This window comes from Tyto alba, unplaced genomic scaffold (assembly GCF_018691265.1).
Source record: "Tyto alba isolate M040663 unplaced genomic scaffold, T.alba_DEE_v4.0 Super-Scaffold_14, whole genome shotgun sequence".
In the NCBI taxonomy this organism is placed as follows: domain Eukaryota; kingdom Metazoa; phylum Chordata; class Aves; order Strigiformes; family Tytonidae; genus Tyto; species Tyto alba.
The window spans coordinates 43,883,521-43,903,507 of record NW_024881276.1 but is presented as its reverse complement, the minus strand read 5'-3'; positions in this window follow the sequence as shown (position 1 = coordinate 43,903,507).

Genomic DNA, 19,987 nt, shown 5'->3' with positions numbered 1-19,987 from the left:
CCTGTTCAGCCACCTCTGCCTGCACTGGCTGGCTACAGCTTGCTCAGCCTTTCACTGTGGGTTATGTTTTCTGGACCTTGTGCAGCTTTTCCCTTTGCTGCCCTGACCCCAGCTGTCTCTCCGTCGGCGTGAGCGCTCAGAGCTGCATGTGGGGCTCTCTGCAGAGGTTTCCCCCCTGCCTTGTGGGTTATGTTCTGTTTACACATCCCAGTAGGATGTTTGATTTTCTGTGTGCGTGTGACAGCGTGGCACTGTTTGCACTTGGCTCACAATCGGCAGGCTCCTCTCCTGCAGATTTGCTGTCTAGCAAGTTGTTTCTCCACTGTGTGTTCAGGCTGTTGACTTTTCCTATCTAATTGAAGCACCGTTTGCATGGGCCTGTTGAACAGCTTTCCGCACCAGTTTGCGAAAGATCCTGCTGTCTGTTTGTCTTAGTCCTGTCTCAATAATGCTTTAGCTCATGGACCAGTTTCAGTCTGTTTTGACAGAGAAGCAGATGCTCCCAGGACATTAAAATCCTACAGGCTTCATGAAAAGTGGTAGCTGGATGAAGGAGAGGAGGCAGGCGAGTTGTCCCACTGTGGGAAGGCTGCAGTGTGAGTTGCCTGACACTGGCTGCTGTATCCTGCCTGCCTGGCACCCAGCTTATAATTAGGGGATACAGAAAGGAGATGTAGGTGTGTTAGGGTGTGGGAAAGAAGGCACCGTTTTGGACCATCAACTACTAACAGGTAACCTGTGCACACGGTTTATCTACCAATTTTGTGCTGTCTCTGTGGTTTTGTTTGGATTGTTTCCTTAGCTTGCCTGTAAGAGTACCTTGGGAACATACCTCTCAAACCTTGGTAAAGTCAAGAATATGATTCCTACTGCTTACCCTTTCGCACAAAGCTTGCAGCCTTCTTGCAGGGGAGATTAGACAGGCCTGACATGCTATGTTCTTGTTTAAAACAAACAAACAAAAGTTTTCTTTTTTTCTTCCAGTCTTGTAAGTGCTTGTAAGTACTTTGTACTCCCTGAGGATTGCAGTTAAGAAGATGTGGGTGTTCAGTTTCCCTTTCTTTTTAAAAATATTTTGCCCTTTTCTTGTCACTTGGTGTCTCACACCTCATCAGGTGTTACTGCAGCAAACCACTAACAGATGGCTTGACAGCCCATTCTTCATGTGTTTCAGGATGAACCTCAGCAAGACCAGCCTTCTGCTCAAAAATCTAACTTACTTAGGTTGCTGGTCATTAGCAGAGTGCTGGGGGGGTGGTGTGGGACAGCCCCACCCCTGCTGCAGTGGTCGCTGGTGTGGGTCAGTCTCTGTATGCCATGTGAGCCCGGTGAGTGACCCGGCTGGGTTTGGGGCATCCCCCAAGCCCCCACGCTGGCCCCTTGCTCAGGCACCTCGGCACTCCATTGCAGGCCTGTGGAGGTGTCTCTGCTGCCATCTGATCTTCACAAAAAAAGCTGCAGACTCTACGGCAACATGAGATTTTTGTGTCTGGTGGACTGGGGGAAGAAGCTGGTCAGAGAGAGGGAGGTTTCTCCATCAATGGGGCACTTTCTTCTAATGCCCCCTTTTTGTTCAGTTAACTAGAGGCCTATTTAAATAGCAGCTTTCTATTCACGCAGGTTTAGAGGTTTTAATTTAAGTTTGTAAAGCGTGCCTAGGGCCTTGATAAAAAGGTCTGCAATAAAAATGTGTGTTTTTGCAGTGGTAGGGTTTTTTCCTCTTTTTTGGTTTGGTTTCCCATCCCCCCCCCCCCCCCCCCCCCCGGCTTTGCTGGATCACCGCCAAACCTTTCAGCTATATTTTTAAGATGTATGTTTTTCCATGAGTGAACTTAGAAAGAGTTGTAGCTTGTCACAGCAAAAGCTTCAAAACAGTCCTATTTTTAAAGAGAACATTTCACTCGGCTGAGGTAAATGTATGAGAGGGAGAGACACGTCTGTGGTGGGTCAGGGGGTAGTGTTGATTTTGCTGCTAGGGCTCTTGGCCACCTTCACCCACTCCCATCTCCACCTTTTTTCCAAGTCCAGCCTCTGATGTAAATTAAAACAGCTGAGAAAATATGTTTATTTAGCTGTTATAGCCCCAAGGAGAGAAGACTGTGCAACAGCACAGACCCTGAAGCACAGCAGTACCCCTGTCGCATGCTGTCCCCTGAATGTGCCCAGGGAATGTCCTGCATGAGGTGGGAAGGTGCAGGGTCCTTTTGTAGGTTTTAAAGCATCTTGAAGGGGCTACAAGGCAATGCCGGAGCTGGGTCCAAGAGGAATTAATCCACTGGGAAGCAGTTGCACGGGGCTATAAAATACAAGAGCTGTGTTGTGCTCTTGCGTTTCTATAGGAAGGTGTGGAAACTGTAAGGCAAAAGGAGAGCAGCGCTGCCTCCCGGGCAAGCGAGCCCAACCCTGCAGCTTGGCAGACCCTCGCAGTTCAGAAGATGGATGACGTGAGGGCGGGACGGGTGGGAATATAGCCCCTGCATTGCGTTGCCTGCCTGGAATGCTTTTACGGCACCTGCCTTTGGGCAGGAGCAAGGCCCGAGCTCAGCGACTGCCGGGGCGACTCGCCCAACGTGCAGTGGGACAAAGGATCACACCGGTGAGTTTCTTGCCTGAAGATGGGTGCTCTGAGGACTTTTTGCTGCAAGGTGCCTCCGTCCTGTGAGGAGGGAGGGTGGGTGATGAGTGAGTCGCTGCGCAGGAGCAGTGGGAAGTGGCTGGCAAGCAAGGAGGTACTTTGCATCCTCTGGCAGCCGATGGCTCAGGGTTCCCTGGCCTGCCTTGCTCCCTGGGAGCAGAGGGTACAGCAGCAGCGTGCTGTCCTGTGCTGCCAGGGCATGGTTGTTGGGGAGGGTTGCCAATCTTGCAAGCAGTGCTTCCAAACAAATGACTTGGAGTTCTCCTGGGATGCTGGTTTTGAAATTTGACACTCAGTTTTCTTCCTGTGATAAAATATTTAAAAACTGGAAATAAAAGATGCAGTTTTGATATGTGAGTTGTTCTCACTGATGCCATTTTGCCTTCCATTTGGCTCCTGCATCCCCTGCTTGTTTTGTGTGTCCCCTGGAGTTGGTCTATGGCATCTAGGACAAGGCAGAACCGCTCCTAGGATTCTCAACCTTCCTTAACCACTAAGAAACTGCTGCCTTCTATCTGCCTACTGCCCTTCTCCTCCAATCTTCTGCCCTCTTTTCTTCCAGCAGATAATATGAGATTACAGTCCTGTTACACAGGGCGGGAAAAGGCAGCCCTTGCCCTACAGCAATGCTTTCCAAGGCAGAAGCAGTACAAACCACAGGGCTTGAGGTGGGAAGGATGTGTGAGCAGTATCTGGCTCGCTTTGCTACCGCAGCAAGCAAGAGGAACCAGCTCAGTGTCCCTTCAGCCAGCTGCACTCCCCAGCGAAGAGGCTGGTTGTGGTGGTGTGGGAATGATAAGATTAATGGTCCCCTACCTGCTTGGGCATTTAAAAAAAAAAAAAATAAAATCCTTTCATGGACATTGTTTAAACCAAACACAAGTGTGTTTCCCTAGCAGCTCCTATTTAGAAATGAAAACTGGAGACGTCCAGATACTACTTACTTCTGCAATCCGGACAGAAAGCAGAATACCACAAGTAACAATTTTGAATATGTGCTCATGTGGGCTTTCTTGCTTTCATTCTTTCAGTACGCTTTTTTTTCTGTATGCTTATAAGGAGAGTTTTATATGTTTATAAGTGATGCTGGCAGGGAGCTGAGCCATCTTCTACAGCCAGTGCCAATGAGCTCTCCAGGGACGTGTGGGTGCAAGCTTGCTACTGTCGTTGCAAACCACTCGCCTCTATCAGCAGCTTTATTTAAGAAAAATAATCTGAGCAGGGGGTATCTTGGTTTTTAATTGACACTGCGTTCATTCCCCCTGTAGGCACCGGCTTGCAGGTCGTGTGCCGGGGCTGCTGGGCGAAGTGAGGGGAGAGGGAAGGGAGCTGCTCCTCTGGCATCCCTGGAGCCTGCCCTCACGAGGGGTGCTGTCCTCGGACCCCTCCATGGGGACCACTGAGAAGGCAAAGCATGGTGGGGGAGGCTGCGAGGCAGGGGGTGGCCTGGTCTTTGGCCCCGTGCAGGCTGTTACCTGCTCCTTGTAGGGGTGGGAGGAGCTTTGGTTTCTGGGACTGTTGACTAAGTGTGAAAATTCACTGGCAAGGAGGGAGAACCGGTTTTATCATTATTTTAAGCGTGAGAGAACGAACGGGTGAATGCTGGGAGCAGTACGGCAAACCACGAGAGGCTGTGACTCCTCGCAGCCCCCTCACGGGCTGCTAATAGGGCGGAGGGGCCCACTGTCCCATTTGAAAGAGAAGGGCCATGACCAATCGCTGTTAAACGTGGCAGTAATGCCTCACGCGGTGGCCGTGGGATAAAAGGCAGAGGCAGCCAGCACTGTAAAGACGTTTCATTTCCCTGGTAATGAGGGAGACACACTGTGGCAGTGAAACCAGGGAGAGAGAGACCGTGAGATGCTAATTTCTGTTCCTGCTGCCGCTGCCACTTTGATCTGAAGCAAATGCCCGTTTTAAATTGGAAACGGATACAAGTCAGATATCATCCAGCCAGTGGCTTACAGGCTTAATGAAGTGGGATGTACACTTCTGCCTGATAATGTTAGGAGAGGCAGGCAATTCAGAGAGGAATTACTGAAGGTCTAAAGAGACGAGGAGGAAGGCTGGGGACGTTGTGGGATAACTCTCACCACCGTCAGCATGGCACGAAGTCTCCTGTTTTCTGTCATTGGGAAGCTATGCCTGTGCCTAAGCCCCTAGCCCCTCTGTGCCTAAGCCCCTAGCCCCTCTGTGCCTAGAGAAACAGCAATGAAGATACTGTCCTACCATTACATGTCTGTGTTTTAAGGCGTGCATCCTGTACGGGCAATTCAAGGCCATCCCGCTCTTTGGTCTCAGAATATGAACATCATTTTGGTGTGTTCCCCAGGTGAGGCAAAGGTATGGGAGGCTAAGTAGCTCATTCTGTGCTATCATTTGGGCACTTAATTGGACTTGAGCAAGACAAAACTTATTGTGACTCAACTGAGGAGGCCATTCTGGGGATGACCCAGAGGCTCCTGGCAGTGGAGTCATCAAACCAGAAGCAGTGATCTGGGAGCCTGGTAGCTCACATTAGACAAACACATCTTCTCAAGACTCTGCTTTGGGCAAAAATCTGATCTGTTTTGAAGAATTAATGTCTAAAGGCATAATTATTACACTCTTCACTGGCACAAGGCTCTTGGGTCCTAGGAATGGGCCAGAGTTTGTTGTGTACCTCATGTGGGTATTCAGAGGCTTGGACGGCTCTGCAAGCTGCTAGGCTACACCAGCCAGACATGGGAAGGTCGAGGGACCTGCCAGCAGCTGGGAAGATTGACCTCTGTGCCCAAGCAAGGGAGAAATCATTTGGCTATTGAGAAAGGCAGGTGTGGCTCACAAATCTATTAAGTTATTTGAAGGAGTCAGTGAGCATCTGAATGAGAAAAATTTCATAGATGTAGTCTGTGTGGAGCCAAAAGAGCCTCCACAATGTTTATCATCAAAAGATCTTATGGAAACTGGGTAATGATGGGATAAAACTAGCAGGTCCTTGCATGGATAAACCATTTGTTAAAAATACAAGGCAGAAAAGAAAGTAAATGGTTATGACAGAAAATGGAGGTCACCAGTGATGAGACCTGTGCTGCTCAATGAACACACACACATGGTCTGGAAAAGGGGATGACTACTAAGCAAAGAGAGATAATATTAAGTTAGTCAAGGCATTAGGATCAAGGGCTGGCTGTGATAAAATGCACAGGGGTGTTATGAGACTGAGTGACTGGGTAATGAAGCGGCAGGTGACATTCTGTGTAGGTGATTGTGAAGTGAGACACTGGCAAAAAAAAAAAAATTTGGTCTTGGCCTCACACATAAAATGATGATGGGCTCTGAGCTGACCGCTACCGTTCAGAAGCAAGATCTTGACGTGAGAATAGCCAGGTGTGTGTAACATCCGCATGATGTTCAGAGCAGCCAAGATAGCAAACAAGAAGTTGTGAGAGACACAGACCAACCTCGACAGCATCCTTTTGCTGCCGCACACTCCAGCGGTGCACCCACACCTTCCGTGCGGGGCCATCCCTCCTCCCCAGGGGGGACAGCAGACCCGGCAAGGGCGTGGGGAGGGCCGGCAGCGTCCGACGGGAGCCACGGCGCAGCTTTCGGGGTGGAACGGCTGAACCACCCAGGTCTGTCGGTCTGGGGGAGATGGCCCCAGGCTGTGAGAGAGGTCTCAAAGGGCAGGGAAGGGATAGGCAGCGGTTGGGCTCTCCTCTCCCCGCAGGAGAGCAGCGGGACACTGAAGGCGCTAGCTGGCAGCGGCCTCGGAACAAAAGGGATGAAAAGGAGCAGGGTTTTCATGCAACCAGAAGTTAAGTTGGAAAGCTCCTTGTGATGGGATGTTGTGTTATAATTTTGCATTTTCCAGGAGAAAACGATCAAGAAGGGAACCTACTAAGCATTGCCAGCCGTGAAGTAGCTGTCGTGGTAAGTCCTTGAGCTGAAGATCGGTAGGGGTTTGGGGAAGTATCACATATGTGACTGCTCTGCTTTTGTCTTCTGCGTTAGGCCTGTGCTTTTGGTCATTGCTCAGACAGGGTGAGGAGGTAGATAGTCTCACCGTGTAGGCTTTTTAGATGTTCTTATTCCAGGTTTACTTTGTAGATGTACATATAACCATGTAAGATGCAAAAAAAGGCACATATCCCACTCAAATTTTCACATTTTCTCTTTCTTTTATACCCCGTAAGAGGGCTTTGTCATGTCGTGTCCCCCCTCCCTGCTTCTAAAAGCATTAGAATCCTCTTTCAGTAGAGTAAATTATGTTAATCTGTAGGCCACTAGGCAAGATGAAGTTTTTAGATTGTCCTCTCTTTTTCTGCAGCATCTTCCATTCAAGGACTTCACAGCATCACAACAGCTTAATTGAGAATTTTCTCTGCTTAACAAATGAGGGAACTTAGACACAGCAGTTTACTGTGAAAGAGGCAAAGAAATCAGAAATCTGCTTTTTTAGAACAACTCTAGAGAAGGAGACAGGAGGAAAGACTGACTCTAAAAGTAAGAATCAAAGGGGAAAAAAAAAAATCGCTTTGCTGGACCCAAAATAAGTTTCCATAGAAACAGATTTTCCTGAAAATGAATTACTGCAGTATGAAATGAAGATTGTGGATCTAATTCTGCAAAATATTTAAGCGTGTTCTTTGCTTATCCCTATTCAGTTCAGGATGCAAGCATGTGATTTCCATGGAGGCTTATGTGCTTTATTTGATGGAGGTAGAAATAAAGCTAAGCCATGTTGAATTGGGATCCAAGGCTTTCTTGTGCTTCCTCACTGCTAACAAACTTGCAATTTATTTTTTATGACAGTACATGTTGCTTTGCTGCTAAAAGTACAGACCCCAATGCATAGACCCCAGTGTTTCAATCTGGGAGTTCAGCACAAAGTTCCACCAGACTCTTCCAACTAATGGGGACTGGAGTCAGCAGAGTGTTTACATTGCTGGGTACTTTATTGTTTCGTTAATTAACTCTTTTTCTATTTACATGCAGATTTAAATTTACATGGGATATTTATTCTGTAAATGAACGCCATGGTGATTATCAGATAATTAACTTGAGAACTGATGGCATGAGAGGTTGAGATTTGTTCCTAATCTGTCTTTTGTGCACGTCTATTTGTGGTCCATAGACATTTTAAAGATGGGATAGGTTCTTAATATCTTGCATGCTAATTGCTTTTATTGTGACTGTGTGCTGGTAAATGATTGGGTTTAGTTTAAGCTATTTAAGGTTGTTTTGTGCATCTTTTTTTTCCCCCCTCTGTTGTGACTTTATGCTCAGCCAAATTAATAGGACAAATAAGGTCTGACTCAGAGTTTTATTCCCATCTGCTATACTTGGAATAGATGAAGCTTTTGTGTAGCCAAGCTGCGGCTACTCTTCTTCACACAGACTTTCCATGTTCTTACTCTTTATTTCACAGAGGCTTTCAAGTTTTTATTTGGGGAGATTTCTATTTGTAGACCCTCCTAAGCATTTTCTATCAGCACTATAGAGCCCCACATAATGAATTTAAGCCAACTGATGATAGTGCTTTGGGACTCTGTTCAGACGCTGGAGAACAAATAATCCTCATGGAAATTGTATCTATTTTTTGTTCCCTCCCCTAAACCCCTATGCCTGTCCCAGCCAAAATAAACTCTGAAAGCATTTAAACAATCCATCTTAATGTAATGTTCAACATGGAAGCTATTGACTTGTTGCTGAGTCCATAGGAACAATCACCGCCGCTTGTCACCCATCAGGCCACTACTGATGGGTGCTGTCACTACCCTGGGCTCTTGCACGTGTTGGGCCAGTGACAGGCACCGACAGTGGAGCTGGAGCCAGGTCGTTAGCAGAGGGGCAGCAGTGGCTGAAACTGTCCCCTAGCACTGCTGGGCTTCGGTTTTCCCTTGCAGCTGGAAACTGTTCTTTCTCAAAGCTTTCTCTGACAGGGAGAGGGACAACATGGTTCGTCTCCTGCAGATTCAGTTGTTAGGGGCTGCTGAGAGCTGCTCTCGGGCATCCTCCCCTCCTCCTTCCCGCTTTGGGACAGGTTTTTGGTTTTGTCAGTGCCTTCCATGCTGTTACCACCAAAAGCACAAGCTAGTGATGGCAGCAGTTATGTCACTCCTTCGGTGGCAGCTTTCAGCTCCAAGTTTTCCAAGGTGTGAGGAAAGGATGCTGTCAAAGGAAATTACGTTCCTCCAGCAAGACCAGCAAGGGGAGCTGTAGGGTCCTGGTGAACAGCCTTTCTCCTCGGATGCTTTCAAATCCCTGAGGAGGTCCATGGCAGCGCAGAAAGCGTTGAAGAGCTTTGCATGGGAAGAGCAACTTTTGCTGCCCTTTTCTGCCTCCTTGGGCCGGAGTGGAGCCTCTGATCCCACATGCCCAGCAGCGACGGCCACCCAGCACAGAAGCTAACCCTACCCACTCCACAGCCAGTCTTGCCCAGCTCCCCCCAGGAGGCATCCCAGGCCCACGAAACAAGCCATGGTGCTGTGCACACCTTCCTCCACGCTGCAGGCGTGAGCTGGGTGGGTACATCTCCACACAGGCCATCTCTGCTGGCCTCCTAGCCAGGCACGTTTCTCTTCTGAGCTTGAAAAGCCTGCTGTTTGCATGCCAAATTGAAGTCACGAGAATGAATAAAAACAATCTATTTTTAATCCAGTGTGAGATCTCTTACTCTTGGCTATTTTTTTCATAATTGGCTCTGTTTTCTGCTAATGATCTGATATTTAGCATCTCTTCCTGCCTTGGAGTGTTATTTTGATAACCAGTGTTAAGGGAGATTAAGACTGTTGTTAGCAGTGGAGGCTGCAGGACATATGGGTGCTGCAGACCTGTTAGTAATAGATGGAAAGTTGTTTTGAGTCAGTGGGACAGATTGTCTGGGAATCCTGGCTTAGCAGCAATGAAAGGCTGATGAGGTAAGTAGTTCTGGGAAAATCCTGTTAGGGAAGGAAAAGAGCAGACTGGAACTGAGTGATCATGGGACGCTCGATATTGAATATGCTGTTTCTCTACAAAATTTAATTCACATTTGGCACAGAAATGGGATTTGTATTCCTCTCCCTATTGCACTTGCTTCATTAGCAGGCTTGTAAGCTACTCTGAACTTTCCAGCATTTAGTAATGGATTAGGACCAAAAACTCTGAAGTTCTGAATCTTCGAGGAAGTTGGTTCAGGTTTGGATCAGACATTTTCACCACTATCTCATTTGCAGGTGCCATGGAGTAGGATGCAGGATCCAGAACAGCGTCCCCAGGTCTGGCCCCTGCTGATGTGATGGAGGTCAAAAGCTCCAGTGTAGAAACATTCCTTGCTGAGCTGGAGGGGAGCTATTTCCGAATTCAGGCAGAGCAGCATGGGCAACAAAGGTGTGTACACCTGTGTTTGGTGAAACCTTTGGGTAACTATCAGCACCATCTCTCCAGCGCTGGGAGCTGCCCTCTAGTCAAAGTCTATGTCTCTACATCGGGTGTGTTTTGCAGCGCTCTTTCTAAAGCACTTCCCTGGCTCTGTTTGGTCACTAGGTGATTTGTTGCCTGTTCCTCTGCAAGAGGTAGATTAGCTGTGATTTATTTGGGACAGGGGTGGGTCTGGTGATTTGTGTGCTGCTGTGGGTGTAGGAGTTGTGTGAGCTCATGGTGAAGGGTGATTGCTGTGCAGCACAAGGGGACAGATTAGGATAAATGACACACAGGAGCCTGGATCCACCAGCTGAATGGATATGGGGGTGAGATATCCAAAATCCTTCAGGTATGTTCCTAAATACAGCCTCTTCCACTCCCTACACCCTTCTGATTAGTGACAATAAAGTGGCAGGCTTGTCTCCCTTTTTATTCTCTGCTTTTTCAGGATGAGATGGGAGGCTGAGCAAGGGAAGAAATCCTTCTGCAGAAGAAAAGAATCAGCAAGGGGTCTGTAAGCAGAGATGCTTCTCCTGTCAAGGGCACACACTGTCTGGGGATGGGTTGCCCCTTGTAAGAGGCAATGGAGGGGACCCTGGGAGGGATGGCTGGAGGCAATGTCCCTGGGTAGTGGGGAGAATGCCCAGGAGGGGGGCTGCACAGGGGCAAGGAGGTGCAAAGACCTGGAGGGAGGCTGGGATCTGGAGATGGGATGAGTCTCATAGAAGCATGGAACAGCCCAGGTGGCAAGGGACCTTGAAAGATCATCTGGTCCAGCCTTTCATGGGAAAGGGAGCCCAGATGAGATTATCCAGCACCCTGTCCAGTCTCACCTTTAAAACCTCCAGTGATGAGGACTCCACCACATCCCTGGGGAGGTTGTTACAATGAAAACAATCAATCACTGGAAAAAAATCACTTTTTATATCAAGATGAAATCTCTCACAGTGCAACTTGTACCCATTGCCCCTTGTCCTCTCCATGTGTCTCCTTGTGAAGAGAGAGCCTCTGTCTAATTTGTAGCCACCCTTTAGGCACTGGAAAATTGTGATGAGGTCTCCCTGAGCCTTGTTTTTCAGCCTTTCCTCACAGGACAGGTTTTTCAGCACTTTGATCACCTTTGTGGCCCTTCTTTGGACCCTCTCAAGTCTGCCTGTGTCTTTTTTGAATTGTGGGGACCAGAACTAGACACAGTATGCGAGGTGTGACCCGACAAGCAGTGAGTAGAGTGGGATGATCATGTCTCTATCTCTTCTAGCATCCCTGTGGATGCAGCCCAGGATCGGATTTGCCTTTGTTGCTGCAGTGGTGCACTGCTGACTTGTGTTCAGCTTGTCTGTCAGGACCCCCTGGTCCTTGAGTCCCTCCAGGCAACCAAAGTGAGGAGAGCTCTAGGGACAGATGGTTTGTCTGCAGGGTTTGTGTTTCTGCATGGGGTATTACTCAACTTGTCTGGCTGCCGTGCCATCCCGCAGGGAGAGAGGAGCCAGCCACTAGGCATGGGTAGCAGGGGCAGTTTGCACGCCAAGGGCAGACAATGTAATTGCAATGTCAGTCAGGAAGTCTTTGATGCAACAGGAACCCCAAGGTGCCGTGACACGTGGCCTCCCCACCCCTGCAGAGCAGAAGTTTTTCCTTCCTCGTGGGAAGTGCTGAAGCCTGGGGTTGGGGGAGGCCACCAGCACCTGTGCTGTTGCTCCTTCCTTGCAGATCTGCTGCCCAGCACCACGGGCTCTGCGTGGACACATCTTCCAGGTGAGGCTCTGTCCAGCTGGCACAGGCATTTGGAAACTATTTTCCTGATGCTTGTGTGGAAACTACTTATGTCTATTTCTGTAAAATGCCATTTTTCTTTTCAAAAGCTCCATCTTCCACATCTCTGAGTTGCAGAACTGACACTCAGCATCCTGAGTCTCCATATGGAGCCATTGCCCCCCTGCCTGGCTGGCTATTTCTTAGCTTTTCATGAATCGTGGGAGTGAGCTGAACAAGAGCCTTCCTGTTTCTTTTGCTGCAACTCAGCAATCTGTCAGCCACAGCAAAACCGCAAACATCAACTTTTTGCTACTCTTGGTCAAAACTCTGAACCTCTGTGAAAAGCTAGCAGCTGCATGAGCTAGACCCTCAGCAAGGTGAACAACATCTGGCAGTAGGTGAATCTGGTTGGAAAGACAACCCAGAAAATGAGACGGGCCATATAGAGCTGTGGGAACACAGGCATGTCCCATGGCATCTGGCAGGTTGTGGCTGAAAGGGAAGCTGTTCTCCTCTTCTGCAGATAGAGGGGAAGCAGAGCTCATTCAATACCTATCATCTGGTGGAAGCAATGTTTGGACTCTCCAGGTAGATTTTGGGGAGTTGAACCTGCCCCATCCTCCCCACAAAGAGGTATGATGGTGGACAGGGAGGAGTGCCAGACATCCACCTGAAGCTAGTTGTTACCAGCTCTGTTGGCTGTTGAATCCCATCTTTTCCTTTGAAATAAATCCAACTCTGGGTTAGGATGAGCCTCTGTTTTCGAGTCCTGTTCAGGGGGAATTGAAGAAGGGTGGCTTGGAGACCTGTGATGCTGGCCCCAGAGCCATGGCCCATAGAGCAGTAAGGAGTGATCCAAGGTAACAAGAACCCTTGTGGGGTTTCTGGTTAAGAGACAGGCAAGAAGGCTGCAGGGAGATCTACAAGAAAGTAAAATTAAAACCATGATTAGTTGCTTCAAAATGTTGAGAATCACCAAACCATGGCAAATCTGGAAGAAATCACCATGGGCCTTCCTTTGGTGGTCAAAACCAACATTATGATCAACAGGATCCTGCCACATTTTTGTGGACTGAAGGTGTTCATATCTGAAAATCTGTGTTACCTCCAGCCTCGTAAGCAATTGCTAGAGAGAGAAGTGTTTTGCTGCTGTTGTGAGGGGCTCTGCCCGGGCCTGGAAGAGCATCTGCCCAGCTTTGAGCTCAGTGAAGGTGACACTAGGGCAGGAGGGGCACCCTGTGAAGTGCAGGCTCTCCCCCACAAGCGCAGCCCCTGGTTCTCACGGCAGCCCGGTTCACAAAACACAGGGTTATTTCCCCGCCAGACAGAGATCCTGCGGCGTGTGTCGTCCGTCCCCCCCCCCCCCCCCCAACCATCCAACACCTCTTACCCACGGCTGCGTGTGGGCACCGGCGGTGCTGCTGGGGCCACCTCCCTGGGGTCGGGGGCTGGCTGCCCCCCCACAGGGTGGGCCACCCTCCGTGGCTGCGTGTGCTGGAGGGCGAAGCAGGGCTAACCCCTTCCACGCGGAGCTGCTGGCTGCCACCGCCGCCGGCTCTGGCGGCATGACTTGCGGCCGCTGCCTGACAGACGGCTCAGCGCTGTGGTGGTTTTCTCACCCCTGTCACCAGGCCACACGTCATGCTTCTCTTAGTCCCCTCTTAAAAAAGCTTTTACAGGGGGCCGGTGGCTGGTGGGTCTCCGTTAGCCCTGCCTGCACATCATCTGGCCCCTGATGGTGGGGACTCGTGAGGGATCCCTTGCGCTGGGATGGTGGTTGGGGACACCTTGGCTGCCCCTCTTCAGCTCCTTTCAGGGTGGTGTCAGAGAGCGAGAGGCCCTGGCCAGATGCTGTGTGGCCATTAACCCAAATATCTCATGTTAGGTCTGGATAATGTTGCTGTGATGAAGACATCAACATGGAGTGACTCCAGCCATCTGCTTGGAGTGAACTACAGTGGATAATTATCTTCCCAGCTAAGTGCACAAGGGTTTTTTTCCTGATAGGGATTGTCTGACACTAACTTTCAGCCGCTACTCCTCTTTTACCTTTCTCCACTGTGTTATTAAAGACTCTTGTCAAAGTACTTGCTTAAAGCATCTCACAAGCGTTTTTGGACAATCCAAACTAAGCCCTTCATGCCCTTCACTGGACAGCATTTTTCCCAGTCTTAGATCAAAATAAGTCTAAGAATGCAGAAGCCTAGAAGTGTCAAAGCATTGATTTCCCAAGTAACCCCCACCCAGGAGATCTGCTTAAATATTTGAGGATTGAGTCACCTATACTTGAAAGAGAGCAATTAAAGAAACTAAAGGTGTTCTTGAAGGGCTGAATAATTCCTTCACATCAGTTTCCACTACAAAGGTGGCTCTGGAGGTGCTTATGCAGACCTTACTCTTTTCTGGACCAAGGCGAGATATCATCAGAGACTGGGAGATGAGGAGCTGGAACAACCAGACTGCATAAATATCAGTAAGTTGCCAGGTCATGGTGACATACAGGCAGGAGGTCTCGGGGAACACAAGGATGAAAGGGAAACATCTCAGAAAGAAATATTTCTTCTCTCATTGAAGAAAAAAACCAAAACAACAACAACCAAAAAAAAACCAACAGAAGAAAAAGCAGTGTTTGATAAGGATGGAGAATGTTGTACTCACATTTTTAACAGCTCTTGGGATGATCTGGAGAATTACAGGCCTGTTTGACATGCATGCAAATGAATTCAATACCTAGCAAATTAGGAGAATTGGCTGTGAAGCTTACATGGTTAAGACTGCTCAGAGGTACAACCTGCAGTGATTCCGCAAAAGGAAACCACATTTCCTGAACTCTTGCAAGCCTTTGAACAAACCAGTGAATTATCTGAGAAAGAGGAACTGTCTGACATCATTTATTTAGCTTTTTCAGCAGGCTTTTTGCAAGGACACATTCAAGACCTGGCTGCAGGCATCCAGCTAACAATGGAGGAAGTGGTTTATCGCTATGGCTCCAACGCTGGCTAGGAGGTGGGCGAGTGGGTGGTCAGGGGTGGCATGGGGGATGAGGTGCAGTGTAGGGCCTTGATCAGTCACAGCATGGTAACCTTTAGGGACAAGGGAGAAATGTCCTGAAGCTGCAGGGAAGCTTCAATCACTCAAGAAAGAGGAGGAGAAATGTGCTGAAGCTGCAGGGAAGACCTGAAGGGGGAAGCAATGGATTTACTTGGAGGTTAGAAGGAAAAGGGGTTGACAGGAAAGGGGTGCCTATGCCAAAGCAGGAAGAGGTACTGAAGGGTGAAAGTTGTCATCTCCTCAGCCTTGCGTGTTTATGTCCCTGATACTGAAGATCTGGGTGTGCAGGACACCAGCAGGATGGCAGCAGGGATACAACTGTTTCGCTGGGCAATTTCAGGGGTCTATGTTAGACCAGACCTGGCAGAAATGCTGAAAGAAATCCAGAATAGGTGACACTCTGTAAACAGATTATGTAGGGAAAAGGGAGAACCCCCTTCTTGCTAACATCTGAGTCTATAACCTCCAGGCAGAGAGGACCAGGCTCTTGCTGAGCCACTGAAGCATATCTGATCAATAACTCAAAGTCCTGACTTGCACATTAGCAGAGTCAATTATCAGCTCTGCTCTCTGCTTCCTTGATTATTATTTCAGCATGTAGCAGCTGCTTCGCAAGCATTATGGCCCATCACACTCTGAAGGGACTCAGTTAAATGCAGATTATTGACCGATGAGGCCATAAGAATGTACTGTAAAATATACAGTCATGTTCGCCTATAAATCCCCGGCAAGAGTGCTTTTTAAAGAAATTCCTTTTGTGGTGGGAGTACTCTAGGTCACTGTCAAGGCCCTGAAAAATGGTTTTTTCCGCTTAATTCTTGCCATTTCCTCTGTGGCATTGTTGTCTCTCTTGACATTGCATCTTCACATGAATGAGGGGTTCTCCTTCCCTGGAGCTGCTCATCAGGAGCTCTGGGATTCAGCAGGGGTGCTTGGGTTACAGTTAATTCTGCACATGGGCAAGGTAAACTGTATTTAATGTTTCTGCTCTGGCCCTGGGTTTTCTGCTGCTCCTGAGTTTCTCAAGTTGCTTCAAGTTCCTCAGTTTTGGCTGAGGTTGTGGGCTTACAGTTTGAAGCAACCTAAATTCTGGTGAGCATGAGCAGGCTAAATTGTGAGCTGTTTGAACACCAGGTAATGACAGCTTTCCCTCCTCTGCCAGTCTGATATACTGCTGGCTGTCAGCTGCGCGATTCATGGAGGCAGGCAGAAATGCCTGAGTCGTTTTGCTTTGCAAATCTCCTTGGCTTCAGGATTCAAACCCATTTCAATGGAAGGGCTGCGTGTCTTCATGGTTATGAATTGGGAATGCTGTGCATCTCTACTGAAAATCTCCATTTCAGATGCTGGTAGCTAGGCCAATAGCTATGAGATGCTCAGCAGCTCCTTAGCTCGGTGGTGCCCTTTGACCAAAACCTTAGAGGAGCCTGGGCTCATCCTGGGGAGGTTATTGGTCATTGCAAGCATAGCACATGCTGACAGCTTGTGTGTGAATACACATGTCCTTCTTCTGCTCTGGCAGCTGAACATAGGAGGAGATCACCGGTTTTGATCGCTGCCCTCAATCTGAGAGACCTGGTGTTTTAGCCCAGGCGGTGAAGTTTCGTGTCCTTGAAAAGCTGGGTCCCTGCTGCTGGCAGCCCGCTGAGGCTTCCTTCATGCTTCTAAGGATTTATTGATCTGCTTCTCCCTGGGGTTTTCCCCTTCCAAGGTCGGGAGAGGATTTCACATGCTTGAGCTGGAGCCCTGAGAGATGGCTAATTTAGAACTTGACACATTACAGAACGGGTTTTTTTGTTTGGTTGGGGTTTTTTTAACTATAGTTTTGACATGACTCTGGGATGGGTTTTTCACTTAGCTTTCTCAGGTGCGGCATCCTGGCCATAGTTCTGGTTGCAAGTGTTTTTAGAACCTTTCACTGTTGGAGCAACTGAGATCCTGGGGGCCAGGCCCTCATGAATTCCCAGGGAGGCCTAAATCCACTGAGCTGCTGCCAAGAGGTGTAGGGGGGTCCTTATGTCATGCAGATAAAAGCACTGCAAGAAGCAAGGGGACAGAGAGTGCTCCCCGCTGTGGCAGGGACACCACAGCAACTTTGTGGATATTTCTTGGGGGTGAAGAATAAGGTTTCTGTTGTCTTCTGCCCTGGTGTTTACTGCTGGAAGGGCTTCCTGACCTTCAGAAAGGACCATGATGGCTCACGGATGTGTGCTGGGGTGCAGAGCTGTCCAGAGGAGTAACCAGACTTGCTTCATGTCAAGGGGTGTGGAAGAGGAAGGGATGTGCTGCCCTGTGGGGTAACAGTGCCATGAGAGTCCAGGCAGGACAGCCAGAGACCAGGGAAGTGGGAAGCCAGTTCCCAACCTTGCTCCCCACCTTGGGGAGGCTGTGCTGTTTGCAGCAGTGCCCATGTCCAGATCTGGTCTTTTTACTTTGACAGGGGAAGGAGGCAAATGTCACGACGACAGCCAAGAAGGGTGCCAAGGTGGCCGAGTGTGAGACCACGCTGAGAACGGCAGCATGAGGGGAGGAGGCATGAATCTAGAGCTTGTGACTTTTCCAAGGGTATCTCATGTTAGGGGGAATACCAGGTTGTCCTTCCCTGATGTGGGTAAGGAAACCCAGCACAGGCACATAGATACTCCAGGGTGCATTTGTGCTTGTTGGTCTGATGCTCCCTCAGCTTTCCTTTCCCATTGCAGGGAAAATTTCTACCTGAAACATACATTGAGGCTAAACTGATGCGCTGGTGTTATCTGCAACCTACTGACATTTTCTCTCTGTCTCAGGCTAGGGGGTGAAGAAAGAAGGGTGTTTGTTAACGCACATGCTTGCCTTCAGCTGTTGTGCGCATTTGATTTCACTGCTAGGGTAAACCTCCCATATCTTCTCTGGCAGGGTAAAGCTCTCATATCAACCCTGCATAAACTTTTCTCCTTTACCCCACTCTTCCACACCTCACATATGCTTGAAACACCTTTGTTTAAATATCAGCCTGGAAAGAGAGGTTTGCTGATGATGGAGTTGGCCTCCTCATCAAGGACACCATTGCAACAGGGCTGAACTCATACAGGAGGAGCAAAAACTTTTGAAGAGCATCCAGGAAAGGATCATTGTGAAGTGACCTCTGTCCTTTCAAAGGCCCAAGGTATGTGGAAAAGTCAATGAGTTACTGAATTTTTTTTCTTGCTTGTCATTGTTGTAGAAGTCTAGTCAGCTTGGAGTCTCACAACTGCCTCATGCAACACATCTAGAGATCCAGATAATATCTCCAGTGCTTGTTCTGTACGCACCGATGTTCACTGCTGCCTTTGCCTGCTCTAGAAATGTCAGGCTACACACAATGGGAGTCCCGTGGTGCGATACAAAACCTATACACGAACTGTGAGCAACTGAAACCACGCTGCACCAGCACAGGCTGTTCACGTGATGCTTCTAGTCCTGCAGGAGTTTTAAGAATGGCTTTCTCTCACTTCTCTTAAAACCTTTAATGTCCCCACAGTCAAAGACTCATGGGCTAGATGTATAGCTGTCACTTGGTTAAAGTTGATGGGTGCATGCCAGACCTACACCAGTTTATACACTGGTCTTCAGGTTCAGTCCTCCCACAGCTCCCCAGATGTGTCTCACTGGCCCCCTTGGATATGTCCTTGGCTTCAGCCTGGGGCTACTACCAGAATACCAAGGCAAGTATGGAATTAGATGTGGTTATATTCGCTCTTTCAGGGATGCAGGTTAGACTCCCATAGCCCTAACTGTGTCCTTTGATGTCTGAGGGATGTGAAAAGACTTCAGTATTTGGAGAGGAGGAAGCTGGTAGGGAATACAAACAAGCTTTGCTAAACCACAGCAGCAGTGAACAGGGAGTTGGTGTTCACCCAGCCCTGCAACACAGCCACCATGTGACACTCACTGAAACTCCCACACCTCCTTGGAAAGAGCAACAAGAGGAAGCACGTCTTCATGCAGCAGGTCCTGGAAGCCTGGCCCTTGCTGCCCCTGGGGAGGCAGGCAGCACCGGCAGGCTCGGGCAGGGTGAGAGGCATTTGAGGACAGCAGGCTCATGAGTGGGGTACTCAAAGGGATTTGAAGTGCCCTCGCACCTTTGGCTCTGCGATGACGGGTGCCATGGGAGGATGGTGGGGGCAGACCCCAGGAGCGGTTGACCCTGTGTGCTCTCTCCCATGGCCACGGCAGGAGGCTGGGCTAGACAGCTCGTTGGTGTGCCCTGGACGGGCATTTCCTAGGTGTCTAATCCCCAGAATTAAAGCCTTGAGAGAAATCTCCCTCTCTCTGAGCAAAACTGAGGATTTGGAAACTGAGAGGTAATACTGACAGAGGGAATTATCAGGAGGTTAAATACGCAAGATCACACTGGTGTCCTCAATTTTTCTGCTCCTGATTTCTCCACTGTGACAATGTTTAAACTCGAGCATGTCCTGCTGGATGATGTCTCATCTCTTCTTGATGTGACATGGAGGTTGTGGTTTGTGGCTGAGGGTCCCACTGGTGGCAGTGACCCAGCAAGAACTGAACAAGCTGAAGCATCAGATTAAAAATGCCTCTGTGGGGATGACATACCTAACTGTGCCCCAGAGAGCCGTAACTGCCTGGGGGAATCCAAGCAAAGACCGGTGTGCCAACAGGGTCTCAATCCTCTATCTGCTCAGCTGCATTTGTTGAAATATAGGATATAAATCAAGAAGGCCTTAAGATAGCTGAGGCTGCTACCCTCTCAATCAAATTTCACTGTAACTTGAAGAGAGAGCAGTGAGTACACACCCACGGGGATGGACAGAACACTTTCTTAGGCCTCTTTACTGGGGAAACTGGCCTGGAAATAAACCTCAGCTGGAGTTGAGGATTCATCCAGGGGTACTTTTGAGACTGGCAGCTGAAGGGTGGCTGCTAACACCTCACAGCACGGCTGGGGTGGCACTGCCTGCCTGCTGCCAGGTCCCTGCCAGACAGGAGAGTGACTGCGCTCACATACACACACACACACACGTGCAGGCTGCACGGAGCGGTGCAGAGAGGATGCTTTGTCTGCTGAGCACTTGATTAAATGTGTCAGCTATGAGGTGCTACAGGGGAAGGAGGAACCCCCACCATGGGGCAGAGAGCCCTGTCAGCCCGAGGCACCATTGGCCCAACCTC